The sequence below is a fragment of the Canis lupus genome, chromosome 7 (assembly GCF_011100685.1).
Source record: "Canis lupus familiaris isolate Mischka breed German Shepherd chromosome 7, alternate assembly UU_Cfam_GSD_1.0, whole genome shotgun sequence".
NCBI classification, from domain to species: Eukaryota; Metazoa; Chordata; class Mammalia; order Carnivora; family Canidae; genus Canis; species Canis lupus.
In genome coordinates, this window is record NC_049228.1 from 2,505,344 (window position 1) to 2,523,339 (window position 17,996).

Sequence of the window (17,996 nt, forward strand, 5' to 3'; positions counted from 1 at the left end):
GCCTTGAAGAGTCACGTTTGACTCCTAAGTCCTATGTGGTAAGAATTGCCTTAGGGCCCTTTTCTCAAGGATATGTGCTTTGGCTTTTTCAGTCTTTGATTCCTTCTATTAATTTCCTTGAAAGAGAGCTACCTACTATTCACACCATGGTGGTTTCTCACTTTATTTCTTCCTAATTAAATTTATTTAGTGTCTTCATAGAGAGATTGGTCCTTTAGGGAACAGAAAAATATAAAACATTCAGCAAAGAGTGTGTCTGTGTACCTGGGTGTTGGACTGAGTGGGACAGATCTTACCCAAGCTCAGCGTGGCTAGAATGGCCAGGGCGCAGGAAGGAGTGTGGATTTGAATCCCTTCACTAATGGGGGCCTCACTAATGTTTTTCTTCCGTTACCTTCCTTCTGTGAAATGGGTTCTAACCGAGAGATCTGTAGATTGTGAGTAAATTCAGATTCTACGAAGGGGGGTGGTACCTATGTGGTGAGTTCATGTGGCCTTACATTCGTGAAATGGACTCATTCAACAAATAGCACCTAATACAGTAGCCCCCGCCCCAGCATCTGAAAGGTTGTTTAATGTCACTTTACTTTCACGAACGACCTACATTAGTACTTGTTTTTACTGCCTGAAACAAATCTGAAGAGTATTTGCACTTTTACAAAATAGCAATTGCTTCTTTGCTTTTAGGCTGTTTGAGCCTGAGAAAGGTTTCATAAGGGACACTCATATAGCAGGGGGGACTTGTACCTCCCTGGCCCTGCTTGAGGTCCTGGTGCTAGGGTGGTAAACAAAACAGGAAGGTCTCTGCCATCTGAGTGTTAAAACTAGTACCTTTAAAGCTGTTTCTGGGGCACCTGGGTGGCTCAGTGGTTGAGCATCTCCCTTCAGCTCAGGGCGTGACACCAGTGTCCTGGGATCGAGTCCCACATGGGGTTCCCCACAGGGAGCCTGCTTCTCCCTCTGCCTATGTCTCTGCCTCTCTTTCTCTGTGCCTCTCATGAATAAATAAAAAAATCTTTAAAAAATTAAAAAATAAAGCTTTTTCTGAGTAGGATGTGCATATTTAAATAATTTCATGAACAGTTACTCCAAAACTGTGCTAAAGGAAATTAAGATGTTTTGGGGACACATCTCATATGCTGTCACAGGAAACCACAACTTCCCATAAATTCCTGGGCTAGGTGGACCAGTCATTGGATATGACTTCTTTCCCACTTCTTCAGTGCTTTAATTAATATAAACAAAGCCCATTGCATTTTAATATTCATCATATACTTCCTGGAACACCCGTATTACTCATGTTCCTGAGAACAAACTTTTAAATCTGGATTGAAATGTAATCAAGATGTGAAAAACGTTCATAATCTCTGATTTGATAATCCCAGCCCACGAATTTGTTTTAGACTCCAGGAAGATGTATCTCTAGTTTTATTTTTGATGGTGTCCACCAAACCAAAGAGAAATGCCTAATAACCCATAGAAGGATAAGAAAAATCACAAAATTTTATCAAGTGGTATATTTAACCACTGAAAATTATAAATAGGAAGTGTCTAGTAACATGGAAATATATAAAGCAAAAAGGACAAAATTCTAAATAACTTATATTCTATGAATGCAATTTAAGATTGTGTTCATATAGGGGCACCTGGCTGGCTCAGTCAGAGGAGCATGTGACTCATGATTTCAGGGTCATGAGTTTGAGCCCCACATTAGGTGTAGAGACAACACATTAAAAAGTAAAAATAATATTACATTCATGTGTTGATAAGGAATGAAGTATTTGATATGGTGCAATGGCAGTATTATGCCATTAATCCCTTTTTTCTTTATGCTGATTTCCATTAATGCTACTATAATTTTTGTACAAAAGTGAAACAGGGCAGCCCCGGTGGCCCAGCAGTTTAGTGCAGCCTTCGGCCGGGGCGTGATCCTGGAGACCCCGGATCGAGTCCCAGGTCGGGCTCCCTGTGTGGAGCCTGCTTCTCCCTCTGCCTGTGTCTCTGCCTCTCTCTCTCTGTCTCTCATGAATAAATAAAATCTTAAAAAAAAAAACAAAAAAAAAAAAAACAAAAAGTGAAACAGCTGAGTTATTAACACCCATGCTCTATCTGGTTTGGGAATGATTATTGATGTAGGCAAAAATCGTATTATGTTGAATCCAGTGTGTGGGAAGGTGGTGAAAACGAGAAAAAGAGCTGAAAGTCCATGTTGAACGTTTATGCTTTCTTAATTTTTAGGTAGGTTTTAAATTATCACAAAGATGCCGTGAAGTATCCATGTGAACCATGTCTGAATATGTCTCAAGAAGGTCGATCTAAGGTGTACTCATCTAGGTTGTTGGAATCCCATTTTCAACAAATGTGTGAATTGATATCAGTACACTCTTTTAACCCTAAGATTATTCAACGTAGAGCTTGCACCATACACATGATTCACCCAAGGAACAGAACTATATTGTAAAACCATGGAACAATTCAGGGAATGCAAAGTAAATGCACTGCAGTTAGTTAAACCAAAATCAGACCAGCAGTGAACTTAGAGAGGTCTAGATTCAACTTCATACTTACTGCTGCTAAGAAAAAGTCCTGTTGAGTAAAATATTTTCCTAAGAATCCGTATATAATGAAAATTAGAGGGACACTTGGGTGGCTCAGGCGGTTAAGCTTCTGCCTTCCGCTCAGCTCAGGATCTAGTCCTGCATCGGGCTCCCTGCTCAGCTGCAGGGGGTCTGCTTCTCCTTCTCCCTCGACCCCTCCCCTGCTTGGGCTCTCTTGCCCTCTCTGTCAAATAAATAAATAAAATCTTAAAAAAAAAAAAAAGCTAAAATCTTAAAAAAACAAACTAGAGTATCCTCAAGTTATAGCTTAAGGCAAAATGAAGAAATTAAAATGCCTTTGATAGAGCAAATACAAATTCACTGTTGAATTAGTGAATTGAGTATTTTTATGATATCACTGATAATTAAGCATGGCAGGAAATTTATAGTTGCTTGTTAAATTGAATGGGCTTACAGATGATATTGTAGCTGGAATCTTGCAGTTTTTAATACTTTAATTCTTAAAAAAAATTACTCTTGGGAATATAAGCCTCTGCTTAAATTTGAGAAGGGTTTAAACTTTGAACCATCAAGATCTTTCTTAGAATCTGTCTGGAATGAGAAGACTTGTATCATTTATCCGTGGATAGTATGTCAATTACTCAGAAAGCCTTTTTACCAAATCTGATTTAAAAACAGAATTCCAGGGACTCCTCCTAGGTGGCTCAGTGGTTGAGTGTCTGCCTTTGGCCCAGGGCATGATCCTGGAGACCCAGGATCGAGTCCCGCGTCGGGCTCCCCGCATGGAGCCTGCTTCTCTCTCTGCCCATGTCTCTGCCTCTCTCTGTGTGTCTCTCATGAGTAACTAAAATTCAAAAATAATAATAATAAAATAAAAATAAAAATAATAAAAACAGAATTCCATATTGTCATATGGCAGCCTAGCGCAGCACCCTGAGAATGCTGTTGCATATGCCTTCCTGCAGCCCGTGATAAGCTATTGACCTCACCCTTGGATCCAGCATTCACTTAGTCCCTCATTCATTCATTCTGAAGACTGGGAATATCTGCTAGGTGCCAGGCACCGTGTCAGGTGCTGGAATACACTGATAAACGGAGAGAGTCAGGTTTCTCTCTCTCCTGGAAGTAGGATTCTAGTGAAGTAAGCAGACAGAGAATAGCAAACGAGATAAGTGGTTCGTGATAAGTGCTACTGAGGAAGGACGCAGGATGGTGAGCTGGAGTAGAACAGGGGTGGGGAGCACCTTAGACTTCATCCCTGGCAAGAGTTGAGATGGATCTCCGACGAGTTTCGTTTGCTAACACTCCCAGGAACAGCCTCTGAACCCATTAGTCAATTTGACCAAAAAACTTCTGAAACTCCAACATGCTCGATCAAGTCCGCAGAGACAAGTCTCTAGAAGAGCTCCAGTTCAGTTCTGTTAATTCTCAGAGCCGTGTTTACATGTCAGGCCGATACCTAAATTTTAACGCCCAATTTTTAAATATGTTATGTACCAAACACATTGACTTTTAAGCAGGATCATTTTAGTAACTTAAGGCGAGAATGCACGCCTCTCTAATTTCACATTACAAATTATATTTTTATTTTGATGAGCTTCATCCCTTTATTTGTGTATTCATTCATTTATCCAATAAATACTTACTGAGAAACTACTGGGTCCCAAAGATACTGCAGTAAGCAAGATAAATAATAATCTCTGCTCTCATGTAGTTATAGTCTCTGGTTGTGCCACTTGATTCCTTTTCTTTTTCTCTCTGACTTTACACTAATATACTGTTAATATCACTTCTTAACATAAGACTGACTACATTTGGAAGACAATCTTTATGTGATGTAAATAGATCTATTTCATGTTCTGCTGTTCTTAACACTTAAACATTATTATTATTATCTGTGATTTTTATTCCTTGGGATGTGGGTAATTTAACTTTTATTAAGGTAATTCTGCTATGTTAGATACTCGACTCTTTTGGCCATTAGAGTGCTTTTCTTTGTTTAGGAGCATATAACTACTTGTCCCTGACTGATTGTGCAGTCATGACATAGCTAGAGTCGAGATCCAACTTTAAACACTGTGAGATAAATCATTTCCACATTCTTGCTTAAGTGGCCATTTTAGTGTAGAGAAGCACATTTTCTGTTGAAAGCCAACGCAAGTGTCTCCTTGACCCAAGGTCTCAACAATTTTTGAGCAACATAGGTGTGATGGTTTAGAAAGAGCTTGATAGATAAAAACAAATCCTGAAAAATTTAAATTTTTCCTATCGAAGAATTACTGACAGAAGCATTCATTCGAAACAGTATAAATATATATATATATATATATATATATATATATATATATATTTCTCAATAATGTAAATGGGGTCTATTTTCATTTCTTATTACTTACTGACACACCAAAATGACTGTGTCTGACTTTTAGCTTAGCAATAGCTATACTATTCTAAGACAGGTCTCTGTGTTTGGATGAACATTTTGGTCTCAGGACTGTGAAAATCTGCAGAATTTAGTAGGTGGGTTTTTTGTTTTTGTTTCCTTTTTAATGCTTTATATAACAGGCGAAAACTCTATCTCCTTTCGTGTGTGAACATTAATGATCGGTATCTGCTTGCATGCAGAGCTCAAGTAGCCAAAGTTAAGGCTCATTCCCCACACTACTTGTGGGGTGATGAGCTCCTCTTGGCTGCAGGTCAGAAACAAGAGGAGAGCCCCCACCTCTCCATTTACCTGTGAAGAGCTTGTAGGTATATCCAGGTTCACTGGGTGTGAAAAATCTGATTTAAAGAAATAAACATCAAAACAAAATCCTCACAGCTGTGTACTCTCCTACCTTGGGGTCTAGGATTCAAAGTCCAGCCTAGAAAGGGCTTAACTTGCCTTCCAGAGTACAGTGGTGGTTGCAGGGGGTGTGGACCCAGGGGTCCTCTGTAGAAGTGCTAGGAGCCCGGGATACAGACCTGCACAAGTGGTTTCTTTAGGGGAGGGAGTTCCCGGGGTTGGGGGGGGGGGGGCGGCGGAGCCAGGCACCTGCTCGTCTGTATGCTGGACGCCAGTGAATCTGTGAATCTGATGGGACTATTCGGTTGCAGTTGTGTGGTAGGCCCGGACCCCGCCCCCAATTTTTAAAGGACAAATATTTGCAATGAGCTCTCTATGTTTTTAGAGGCATTCGTGTGCTGATTTATTTATATAAAGCAGAGTGTGAAGCATTGCACACAACCTTGTCTTCTTCTGAAATTCATCAAAGCAGTAAATCAACATTACCAAAGAGTTAAGGGGGAAAGAAAGAGGGCCAAATAACCCGGAATCCTGCCTTCTGTTTCTCCTGCGTGAAAATGGATTCCAACACGGTCTCAGTCACAATGCATGTGTAATTTGTGTTCTGCTTTTTAATTTAACAACACCCTCGGCGTTTTTCTGGATTGTGAAGTCTTCCTGATTCATTTTTAATGGCTGTGTAATATTTCATCGGGAGGATGTACCACGATTAACACTTTTCTTGAGTACGTAGGTTGATTCAGATTTTAGTGAACATCTTTTGAGAGTGGAGACTATTTCTTAAGATCAGTTCCAGCAATAAAATTACTGTGTCAAAGGGGATAGACATTTTTATGACTCTCGATACACACTGTTAAACTGCTTTACAAAGGGTTTGACCTCCTTCTTTGCACAACTTTAAAGGTGAATCATCAGCTATGAGCCAATGCTTACATTTTGGGACAGTTAATTATTATTTCCATATTAGGCAGAGAGAGTTCTGTGCACATCTGAACTTCTTCTAATTGCTTTCATTACATAGAGCTGACTTGTTGAGAAAAATGTCCTGGCTGTGAGACATTCCAGACAACAGAGCCATCACTTTTGAAAAGTTTGGAGCAATCCCAATTTTGTAATCAGTTCCCAGGGTTGTTCATATTTCTTTTGGCAGAGATGTCTGTCGCTGTGGTCAAATGCAGCTGAGTGGTTGAAGTCACAGGGTGAGCTGATCAAGGTGCCTATTTTAGTGGTAGGTTGGCAGTCTGTGGCCAGGTGTCTGGGTATTTTGAGCCAAGTAATTTTGAAAAGTAATTTGCAATTCACAACCGTGAATAGCATCAGAAGAGTCATATGCAGGTCTTCTGTGGAAATTCTCTCCCCTCCCCTTCCTTATACCAATTGGGGGATAATCATTGGGTTTTGGTGGAGACACACGAGCTGCAGGGAAGTCAGGACGCTTTAGTCCTGGCCACACATCTCATGGTGCCTGTGCTACGCTCAGATTACTTGACTGGGTTTCCCCCTCTGACATGCAAGAATGTTGGAAGCAGGAGTCCCAAAGTCCCTAAGATTTTTTTTTTTTAGGTTCTCTGTCCATTGGATGATTCCAACTGTATCTTCATTTTTGTAGCCAAAGATTAAATTTCCCTATTCACTGGTCAGACAATAATGGAAAAGAACTGGATGTGAAACCTACACCGATGTTGATATTTTGACATTTCTATTAAAGATTTCATGGCAGGGATGCCTGGGCTGCTCAGCGGTTTAGTGCCTGCCTTTGGCCCAGGGCGTGACCCTGGGGTCCTGGGATCGAGTCCCATGTCGGGCTCCCTGCATGGAATGGAGCCTGCTTCTCCCTCTGCCTGGGTCTCTGCCTCTCTCTCTCTCTCTCTCTCTGTCTCTCATGAATAAATAAATAAAAATCTTTTAAAAAAAGATTTCATGGAATATATAATTAGAACTAATGGCTATAACTATTTTAACTGTCTATGGCTTGAAATGACTTAGATCATCCCTGTCCCTCATTAATATGTTAAACATAAAACCGGGGGGTGGGGCGGAATAGGACGTACTCTTGTCCAGCAGGTTAAGAGGAAGCTGATCCAGTCTGTGGAACTGGTCTTGAATTTACTGACCATTACTTTATTTGCTGACTGTAAAAATTCTAGCATAAAAAATAGCACTCTCAGCAGCAACATTTTCAAACATGAAGGCCAACAATATTTTATTTAGCATAGCATTTGTAAAATCTAAAGGCAATTTGGAAAAATAAAATAAAATAAAATAAAGGCAATTTGATAAGAAAAACTGGCCATGTAGGGGAGGAATAAAGGATGCCATTCCTTCTGTTGGCTATACTGAATTATTTTTCATTTAGTCTCTCACAATAGTAGTTATTCTCATCTTCTCCCAGGAAGGCCCGGAGTCAGAAGCTTCATTTAATCATGAAGCTTTGTGGTCACTTTAAAGTAGCTGCTCCTAGAAGACTTTCCTGTGCACTATGGAAGCTCCATCATGAGAAGCAAGTGAAGGTCACTCCAGCTGAGCTAGAGCAGTTTACTTAACCTCTCTGTTTCTGTACTAGTAAAATGGGTTGTTGTGTAGATTCGAGCTAATATAGTAAAAGCACCGAGCTGCTCTCTTGCACGTGAGGATACTATATTTAGAGAAGAACCCAATTCTCAACCGCTCCCCTGGGAATAGCTGCAGGAGAGCGCAGGATCTCAGGCTTGAGACTGTTTGCAAGTAGCTTTTAGCATCATGCAGCTGTCCATATTCTTTCCCCAAATTCAGCATTTAAAAAAATATATTTTTTATGAACCAGGTCCAGCTTCAGGTATGAGGGGCACTGCTGTAAACAAAGCAGAAAGGGACCTTGCTCTGCTGGGACAAACAGAAAAATAAGTAAACAGGATACATCAGATGGAGATAAGTGCTATTTAAAAAAAAAAAAGTATGGAGATAAGATAGAGAGTGATAGGGAGGGAGGGATGCTGTTTGGGATAGGGCTTTCAGGTCAAATAAGATCAGCCCCTCTCACCAGAAGACACTGGAGCAGTGTCCTGAAAGAAGTAAGAGAGCTCTGAGTTTGTGATATGAATCCTGGGCAAAAGATGTCCCAGACAGAGAGAACAGTATGAGCAAAGGCCCTGAGGCAGCAACAGCCTCGGCATGTTCCACTGAAGAGGCCATTATTGTGACTAAAGTGGAGTGAACAAGGAAGAGAATGGGATTAGGGATTAAGACCAAATAGCTGGGTAGGGTGGCCAGATCTAATAAGGCCTCGTGAATTAAAATAAGGGCATTCCTTGGCTTTTATTTTGAGTAAAATGGGAAGCCATAGAGATTTTTGAGCAAAGAAGTGACATCACCTGACTTTACAGGAGATTTTATAGTGTGATGCAGAATCAGGAAAATTGGGAGTGGGGTGGGGAGGATAGGGTGGACAGGGAAGAGACCACCAGCCACGGGTGGCTATTTTAAGGCAAATCAGTTGAAATTTTTTAAAAATACAAATTCGTGTTCTTCATTGCACTACCCACATTTCAAATGCTCAATAGCCACATGTGGCTAGTGGTTACTGTGTTGGACAGTAGGATAAAAAAAAAAAAATTCCATCATCACAGAAAGTTCTGTTGGATCGTGCTGTTGGAACCCTAAAGGCCTTTGTTGGGTCTTTGGTTTTTTTTTTTTTAATTTTTTAAAAATTTTTATTTATTTATGATAGTCACACAGAAAGAGAGAGGCAGAGACACAAGCAGGCTCCATGCACCGGGAGCCCGACGTGGGATTCGATCCTGGGTCTCCAGGATCGCGCCCTGGGCCAAAGGCAGGCGCCAAACCGCTGCGCCACCCAGGGATCCCCAGGGTCTTTGGCTTTTACTCTGAGTACCTGGGAAGCCACCAGAAGCTTCTAAGCAGAGGAGGACGTGCTCTGAGTTATGATTTCAAAAGACCACTAGGCTTGCTATGTTGAAAACAGAGGCAAGTGTGGACGCGGGGAGACCATTTATCGTCTAGTTGAGAGATGATGGTGTCTTGTTGAAGAGGTAGCAGTAGTGATCGTGAGAAATGGCTTGGTTTTGATACAGTTTGAAGGCATAATCTGTAGACTTTTCTGGTGGAATCCATGTGTGATTTGAGAAGAAAGTAATAAAAAGTGTTGTGGGTGATGATGACGGGAGAGCATGCGAAGCACAAGTGGAAGGATGGAGCACATAGAGGAAAAATCCCGTTCATCACGAACCGGGGACGATGCAGGGCTGTGGCTGGAAGAAAGATCTCGGGAGCCCTCATCTGAGTATTAGAAGATGAAGAGGTAAAGGGAGAGACAGGTGTCCTGGGAGGGGAAGATGGTGGAGAAGATTTCAGACACCAAGTTGGGAAGGGCCCCTCTTTGTGGTTGGGGACCACGAAGCCGTCTGTCCCTTTGGTTTCCTCCAGTCTGACTGCTTATGTGCAAGGTAAGGGTGGGGGAGGCGGTGACTGGGTCGATGTCACTCAGGGCTGAGGTTTTCCAGGATGGATTTGTAGGAAATACAGAGAGGAAGGGAGTTTAAGGGATACTGTGTAATACGGAATCTAAACCGACAAAGAGGAAAGTGAAAAAAAGCCGAAGGCTGATGAACTGGGAGGAAGTAGAGGGATCAATGGACTGGAGGCGCTAATATTTCTAAGAACAGCTGCAGCTGTAGACCACGCAAGTTGGAAGGAGAGATGTTTCTGGCAACATTGAAGGCTGGAGTCAGTAATTTGGCAGGTGGAGCTGTTTCAGGTGACGACAAGTTCAGGCCTTTGGAGTCTCTGCAGCTGTATCTCCATTCTGGGCCGACCTGCTACGTCCCCGAGTCCCAGGTGGGATGTCCTCACTGTGCATCCCATGTAAGCAGGTTTGGTAACCACGAGCTCAAGCGCGGGGGTTTGGGGCCTACCCCCACGGTTCCAGGCCTGTCGCAGACTGGCCCTGTAACCGTGGACCTTGAGGAAATGAACTTCATGGTCCCTTCCATCTCTAATCTGTGACTCCATGGCCTCATTATAAAATCACAGTCTTTTTCCAAACATTGACCTTCAAGATGGACCCTGGGGGATTTGCCTATTAAAAATATGCAACTTTGCAAATATTTATCTGCTGTTTCTTGGAATATTAAACTCTTGGAAAGCTGCCTTCTAGATCATGTGACAGAACCTTGGCCACGTGGTCATCAGAGCCAGTTTGACAGGAATTGTACACCCGCTGCGTCGGGGCGAGGTGCTCTTCAGGCCCTGCTCTCTCCAATGCTCTTATGCTCCTAACCTCTCTCTCTCTCTCTCTTCTTTATAAAGAACTTATTTAAGGGTTGGCTCAGGCCACGGTCCTGGGATGGAGCCCCAAGGGGGGCTTCCTGCTGGGGGGTGCCTGCTTCTCCCTCCGCCTCTGCCTCTCTCTACCTGCTTGTGCTCTCTGTAAAATTAATAAAATTTAAAAATATATATTTAAAATAGGCCCTATGCCCAATGTGGGGCTCAACCTCACCACCCTGGGTGAGAGTCACATGTTCTACCAACAGAGCCCGTCAGGCGCCCCACATTTTTCATTCATTCATTCATTCATTCATTTTCATTTTTCTCTTTTAATTTTGTTAATCTCCTTACAGGAGAGGCACTCAGGAGCTCCTTCAGCAGAAATGATAGAGGCTGTTGCTCTCAGAATCGGACGCAATGTTGTGACCTGTAAATTCCTATGAACATTTGAACATTTTATTGATATTTATTCAGGAGAGATTCCAAAAGCACAAACTGCCCCCTGCCCCCGCCCTCCCCTACTCCTCACCAATCACTCTTCCCTCCTTAGGGCTGAGAGAGTATTTAGAACAATCTAAGGTAAATTTTTAACAAGATGGTCTAGCTTGGGCTTTGTAGGCTTGACTAATGAAGTAAGTGGTCGTTTTTTAGCTAAAATAACTGCATTGTTTGGACAAGTTTTCTCCTTTGAGTTTTCTAGGGTCATTAGAATGATCTAACTGCCTTACCTGCTATTTGAACTGGCCGAGCCTCTGGAGGGACAGAAAACAAAAGAAGGGTGTTGAAATGCAAATAGATAGCTCTAAATTCCAGGCCCAGGCTGCCAAAATAAAGCCAAAGCTGACAAGGAGGGTCTCCACGGAGGTCTGTGGAAAGGCTCTAGAAAAATCTCACACGATGTATTTCTTTTCGTGGATTGGAGTCCTCCGGTAGGTAAGAAAAACAAAAACAAAATAAAAACAAACAAAGGATTTCATACTTGGAATTTGCTCGGTGCCAGTTGAATGGCTAATTGTTTCTTGTTTTCTCCCTGCCCACCCCCCGACTTTTTTTTTTTTTTTTTTTCTGCCTGAATAGATAATCCTTACAAAACATCCATTCATTCTACAAGTGAAAATTTCAGGAATACTCGACACTGGCCTTGGCAAGACTAATGGACCGAGATTGAGTGATGGATTTGTGTGTGTTGTGGCTGACATGCGTTTTGGGGTTTTGTATGCTAGTTTAAGAATATTTTAGCATTAGGAGATTTAGGACATTTTAATTAATGAATACGACGAAGGCTTAAACTAGTAGATGAAATGATAAGACACAACATTGTTTTCGTAGCTTATTTTTGAGCAAAACCTTGATTGTTTCTGTTGCTTTAAGAAAGGACCTGCTGATAATTAATGTGAGCTTTCTTTTCTGTCTTAACGTGACCACTTCGACTGACGTGTAAACAATGACTTTCTAAGGGAAATAAAATGAGGCGATACAGCTTAGCAAAAAGGACATGCGATATCAGATTCATAATAGTGAAATTGAATTCGGGCTCCTGTTTAGTTTCTGCTATGAACTGGCTGCGTGACTTTGAAGGAGTGATTAAGTTCTTTAAAAAAAAAAAAAAAAAAAAAATATATATATATATATATATATATGTAATTGGAATGAGAAATATGTGGTAGTGAAAAAATTATTTGTGAAAGTGTTTTAAAGTCCCATGAGAAAAAGCACACCCAGAAACCACAGTTGGGTTGGCTTTTTCACTGAAAATATCTGATCCTGTCAGTAAACCTAAATTTTAGTATATTAGTTTTTTATTTTATTTTTTCAGCCATCTAATTTCAGGTGCTTAGGAACTCTTCAATTTGTTAATGGAAAGAAACGCCACAGACACGGGATGGCTACACAGCAACTTTATTCTGGTAAAATAATCTCCTAAATCCTTGTATACACAGCCTCTCACTGTTGGCTTTATAAGGTCAGTGCAAGCATACCAGCCCCGTGGCTGTTAGGAGCTCAGCCCGGCCAAGATAGCACTAACTCGAACAAACATACAAAACAGCAAATAGTTTCAACAGGGCCACTTGATTTGTGTGTAACCCAGTCTGAACAGAGGATTCTGGAAAAAAAAAAAAAAAAAAAAAAAAACTGACCCAGCCTCACTGGCAAAGTTACGTTAGTTATGGAGGTGGTGAGATTGTATCAGTGGAGGTTGGCCAGGCCTTATGAAAAAGCAAAGGTTAGAGACAGGAATCTTGAATTCAGATACTCTGCGGCTGCGAAGGACCACAGCTGGCAGGCCAACTTTTACTTCTGGCCGCTCACTGCTTTTGAAGGAGAAAGCTCTGGAAACTGATATGCCAGTTCCCAGGTCCTCAGAGAAGCATAGTCTGGTGAAGAAGTAAAATTCTGCTGGGGTTAGCAGAAGCCTCCTGGTTTTAGGAACTAGGGATGTCAGGCTCCCGGATTCTGAGTTCCAATATTGACTCTGTCCCTGAGTCACCCTGACCAGTCACCCACTGTCCTGTGTTTCCCTCTTTAGAGAAGAGCTAAGACTCTTGACTTTTTTTTTTTTTTTTAAGTAATCCCTACACCCTACGTGGTTCGAACTCATAACCCTGAGATCAAGAGTCACACGCTCCACTGACTAAGCCAGCCAGGCGCCCCAGACTATATTGACATTTTCAGAGGTTGCAAAACACATTATAAAAGGATAACGATGGCACTAAACAAACCCATAATTATGAAATATTAGAGGGGTGCATTTTAATAAAGGTAAGTGCTTTCTTTTAAAAAAAGATTTTATTTATTTGAGAGAGCGCACACACACACACACACAGATGAGCTGGGGGTGGGGGTGCAGAAGGAGAGGGAGAAGCAGGCTCCCCTCTGAGCAGGAACCCTGGGACCCCAGGACCCCGGGACCATGAGCTGAACAGAAGGCAGACCTTTAACCAACTGAGTCACCCAGGTGCAGCCCCCACCCCTTTTTATGTTTATCTATTTTTACTTTTTTTTAAAAGATTTTATTTATTTATTCATGAGAGACACAGAGAGAGAGAGAGATACAGGGAGAGGAAGCAGGCTCTGTGCAGGGAGCACGACGTGGGTCTCAATCCCGGGTCTCCAGGATCATACCCTGGGCCGAAGGCGGCGCTAAACCGCTGGGCCACCAGGGCTGCCCCCCACCCCTTTTTAAAAAGATTTTCTTTTTAAGTCATCTCTACACCAATGTGGGACTTGAACTCAAAGCCATGAGATCAAGAGCTGCTTGCTCCACTGAGTCAGCCAGGTGCCCCCACGACGGTAAGTGCACTCTTTTGATAATTGGAAGTTGATAATCTTCATGTAAGAGTAGAGAGTTAAAAACAAAAAAAAGAGTAGAGAGTTTGATTTCCAAATAGAGTTTTAGGTGTAAAGTCTCTTATTCCAGACATTGAAAATTGGGTCCTGGTTGACTGTTCGTCTCTCTTGCTTATTGAGAGGGAACTGTTAACAAGGTGCCTTACAGGAGTGGTTCGATTGCTTATCAGAGCTCAGACCCCCAGGCTTTCTAGAAATGTGTATTTAAATTTAGTCACCTGACTTTCAAAGAGGGAGACTAATATTTAAGTACAGGGCACTGTGTATGGGTTTCTGTACATACTGCAAACAAACCAGACGTACAGAGTGGATTCTCTAGAGACCTTGAAAAAGTCTTTGGTTATGAAGGGAATTGATTGAGCACTCATTTTATTCCTCGCTTTCCCCGGACAGCTGTTGAGCACCAGCTTGAGTTTCGAATTCTTTTTTTGGACGTCACTTAGATGCCTCATTAACACAGCAAACCTTTCAAAGATGGACCTCAGTGTTAGTTTTCTTTGTGGTGCCTCTCATCATAAAAAAAAAAAAAAAAAAAGTGTATAATTTTTAACTCTTCATCTTTTCAGCCTTCTTTAGACCCCACCAATCTGCCAGTCCTGAAATCCTTTTCCATCTGTGTCCAGCATCCCTCTTCTGATTCCCACTAAAAAGTGGATGATATTCCCATCATCCCAAATTAACAGTTATTATTTTTTTGGACCTGTTTCAATTTTTTTAATGACATAGAACACTGAAGATCAAGTTTCCTTTGAATACTAATTTTATCCTTCTAATCTCACCTCACAGAGCCCCTGTTCAGTTTGATATGTGCTTTAAAAATATTTTATTTTATTTTTAAAAAGATGTTATTTATTTATTCATGAGAGACAGAGAGACAGAGAGGCAGAGACACAGTCAGAGGGACAAGCAGGGTCAACTGTGGGGAGCCCGATGCGGGACTTGATCCCAGGACCCCAGGATCACGACCTCAGCCAAAGGTAGATAGATGTTCAACCGCTGAGCTACCTGGGGAGTCCTTAAAAATATTTTATATATATTTACAGGTACTCATAATTTATATGTAGTATTGTTTTATGAGTTTAAATATATATAAATGGTTCCATATATATCTATTGTTCTATGATTTGCTTACTTTCATAGGACATTCTTTGTTCTCTCTCTATATATATATTCTCTATTATACATACATCCTCATTATTTTTAATTTTCTGGTATTTCATGGTACAAATAACACCATATTTTATTAATGAGTCCATTAGTGGATGTGGGTTGATTTAAGATTTTTGCTCACATAAACAATGCTTACATTATTTTTACCTATTAGTGTCTTAGGCTGGAACCAGGATACAGAGTTGCTACTTTTTAAATATGCCCAATTTCACTTTTTTTTTAAGATTTTATTTATTTATTCATGAGAGACACACATACACAGAAAGAGAGAGAGAGAGACAGAGAGAGACACAGAGAAAGAGAGAGGCAGAGACACAGGCAGAGGCAGGCTCCATGCAGGGAGCCCGACGTGGGACTCGATCCCGGGACCCCAGGATCACGCCCTGGGCTGAAGGCAGCACTAAACCGCTGAGCCATCCGGGCTGCCCCCAATTTCACTTTTAAGAGAGATCCCCAAATTGATTTTCAGCTGTTTGAAAACTGTTCTCCAAATACCCTTAACACTTTTCAGACTTTTTTTTTTTTTCCAGGAGGGGCCTGAACCCACCACCCTGGGATTAAGACCTGAGCTGAACTGAGATCAAGAGTCAGATGCTCAACCGACTAAACCACCCAGGCACCCCCAGACTTATTTTTTTAATGTTTTGAAAACAATTTTTTTTCTTGTGATAAGAACTCTTAAGATCTCTTAAGCAAATTTCAAAGATGCAATAAGGTATTGTTAGCTATCGTCGTTATGCTGTACATTACATCCTTTATCAGGCTTCTTAATTTTTGCCAATTTTAGTGGTAACAAGTGGTTTTTCTCTTGGGTTTTCTAGCTTCATTTCAGTTCATCATATTCACAGTCCTTCCCTCAGGACGCCTCTGTCCCAAGCGCTCTCTGCGTCAATCTGCTCAATCCACCCTGTGGCTGCCTTGCTTCGTCCCCAGGTGTCCTGCTGCCCCAAATGAGCAACTCTCCACTTTCTCTTGTTCAGCTTTTATTTTTCTGCCTCTGCAACTTGATCACGCTCTTCTGTGTTACTTTATTGATTCAATAAATATTTAGTAAGTTCTTTACCTCCTGCCAGGTGCTGAGAATGTTAAGAGTGGACAAGAAAGACAACATCTAGGCAGGCATGGAGCTTACTTACCATTTTTAGCAGAGGATGGGGAGGGGCAGAAAGACACCAGTAAAAATACAAATAAGCTAAATTTTCACAGTTGTAGGTACTATAAAGGCAGCAAGATGCAATGTTCATTTGACTTGCTATGGCATCGTGTGTGTCAGGTGGGGGAAGGGGCCCTGGGGAAAGTGGGCATGTCCAGGTGGAAGCCTTAGAAGGGCAAGTGCTCAGGGAAGGCTCTGCAGAGGAGGTTATGTTCCTCTTGAGAGCAGCAATGCGAAGCTCAGTCGGAGCCCAGGAAGTGTCGCTAAGCTGGAGCGTAGGTAGCTGCCTCCGTGCAGGGATGGCCTGGGTGTCCTGAGAAACAGCTGCTCCCGTGGCTGGGTGCTCGGGCCTGGGAGGGTGCTCAGTACTTCACGACACGCAGGCAGGAGAGCTGGGCCGCCGGAGCCTGGCTGTGCTCTCTCAACTGTAGTTTGTTTCTTTGTTTAGTAAACTCTGTCCCCAGCGTGGGGCTCTGGGGCCCGTACTCACTCACGACCTGGAGATCAAGAGTCACATGATCTGCCTACTGAGCCAGCCAGGTGCCTCTGTAGTTTGTCCTTTAAAGCCGTGATCAAATCCCCTTTTTCTAACCATCCCCTGAGCCTGCCAGCTGAGAACGATCTTTCTGGACCACCTGGCACATGGCCCAGTGGTGTTGCACTTTGGGATCTCGGTGTCTGTTCTTCCCAAGAGTTAATTTGCTTTCTTTTTTGTTTCTACCCTATACGGGACAATATTCTAAATTTTAAGTTTTTTTTTTTTTTTTTTTTTTTTTTAAGAATGCTACACCCAACAACAGGGCTCGAACCTAACAACCCCAAGATCAAGAGTTGCGGGCTTTACCTACCGAGACAGCCAGGCACCCAACAATACTAGAATGAGGAAAGGAGAAGGAGAAAAGGTACAATGCACAAGCCTGTCCCTTCTGATTGAGTCACTTTGGAATGAACTGAGTTTCGGTGAAACACACTTTCTTTTAATGTATCCAAGCTAATTTTCAGAGGCAAGTAATTTAATTTTCTTGAATAATTGATAAGAGCAGTTGTAATTCCCAAAGTGACTGTTTTTTACCCCACCCAGGTTTTTTTCTCCAGAATAACAATTAGTGATTAATTGCCATTAACAATTAATAGTCTTGAACAATGTTGGCTTTTATTTTTTTTACTTTTTATTTTTTTTTAAAGATTTTATTTATCTATTCCTGAGAGACACAGAGAGAGGCAGAGACACAGGCAAAGGGAGAAGCAGGCTCCTTGTGGGGAGCCCGATGTGGGACTCGATCCCGAGACCCTGGGACCACACCCTGGGCCGAAGGCAGGTGTTTAACCGCTGAGCCACCCAGAGATCCCCATTTTTTTACTTTTTAAAAAAGTGTTCTTTAACATGGGGCTCAGATGCACGACCCTGAGATTATGAGCTGCACGCTCTGCTGGCCGAGCCAGCCAGTACCCACCCCCCAGATATCTTGTTTTTGGTGCTGTGCCCACTCTGATCTTGAGCTTTGTATGAAGAACTGATGGCACATTACCTGCAACGGGGGACTTTTCTCCTGCATCACCAGCTGCTACTGTGTGCTAGAGACCGTGATATGTCTTTTCATGTGGTTATATATATCCCTTTATCTTCAGGATAATCTTTGAGCTGTGTGTTATTTTCTAGTTGGAAAAAAAAACTGGGTTCATAGAGGTCATATTCGGTCCCCAGTTTATAGAATTAGCA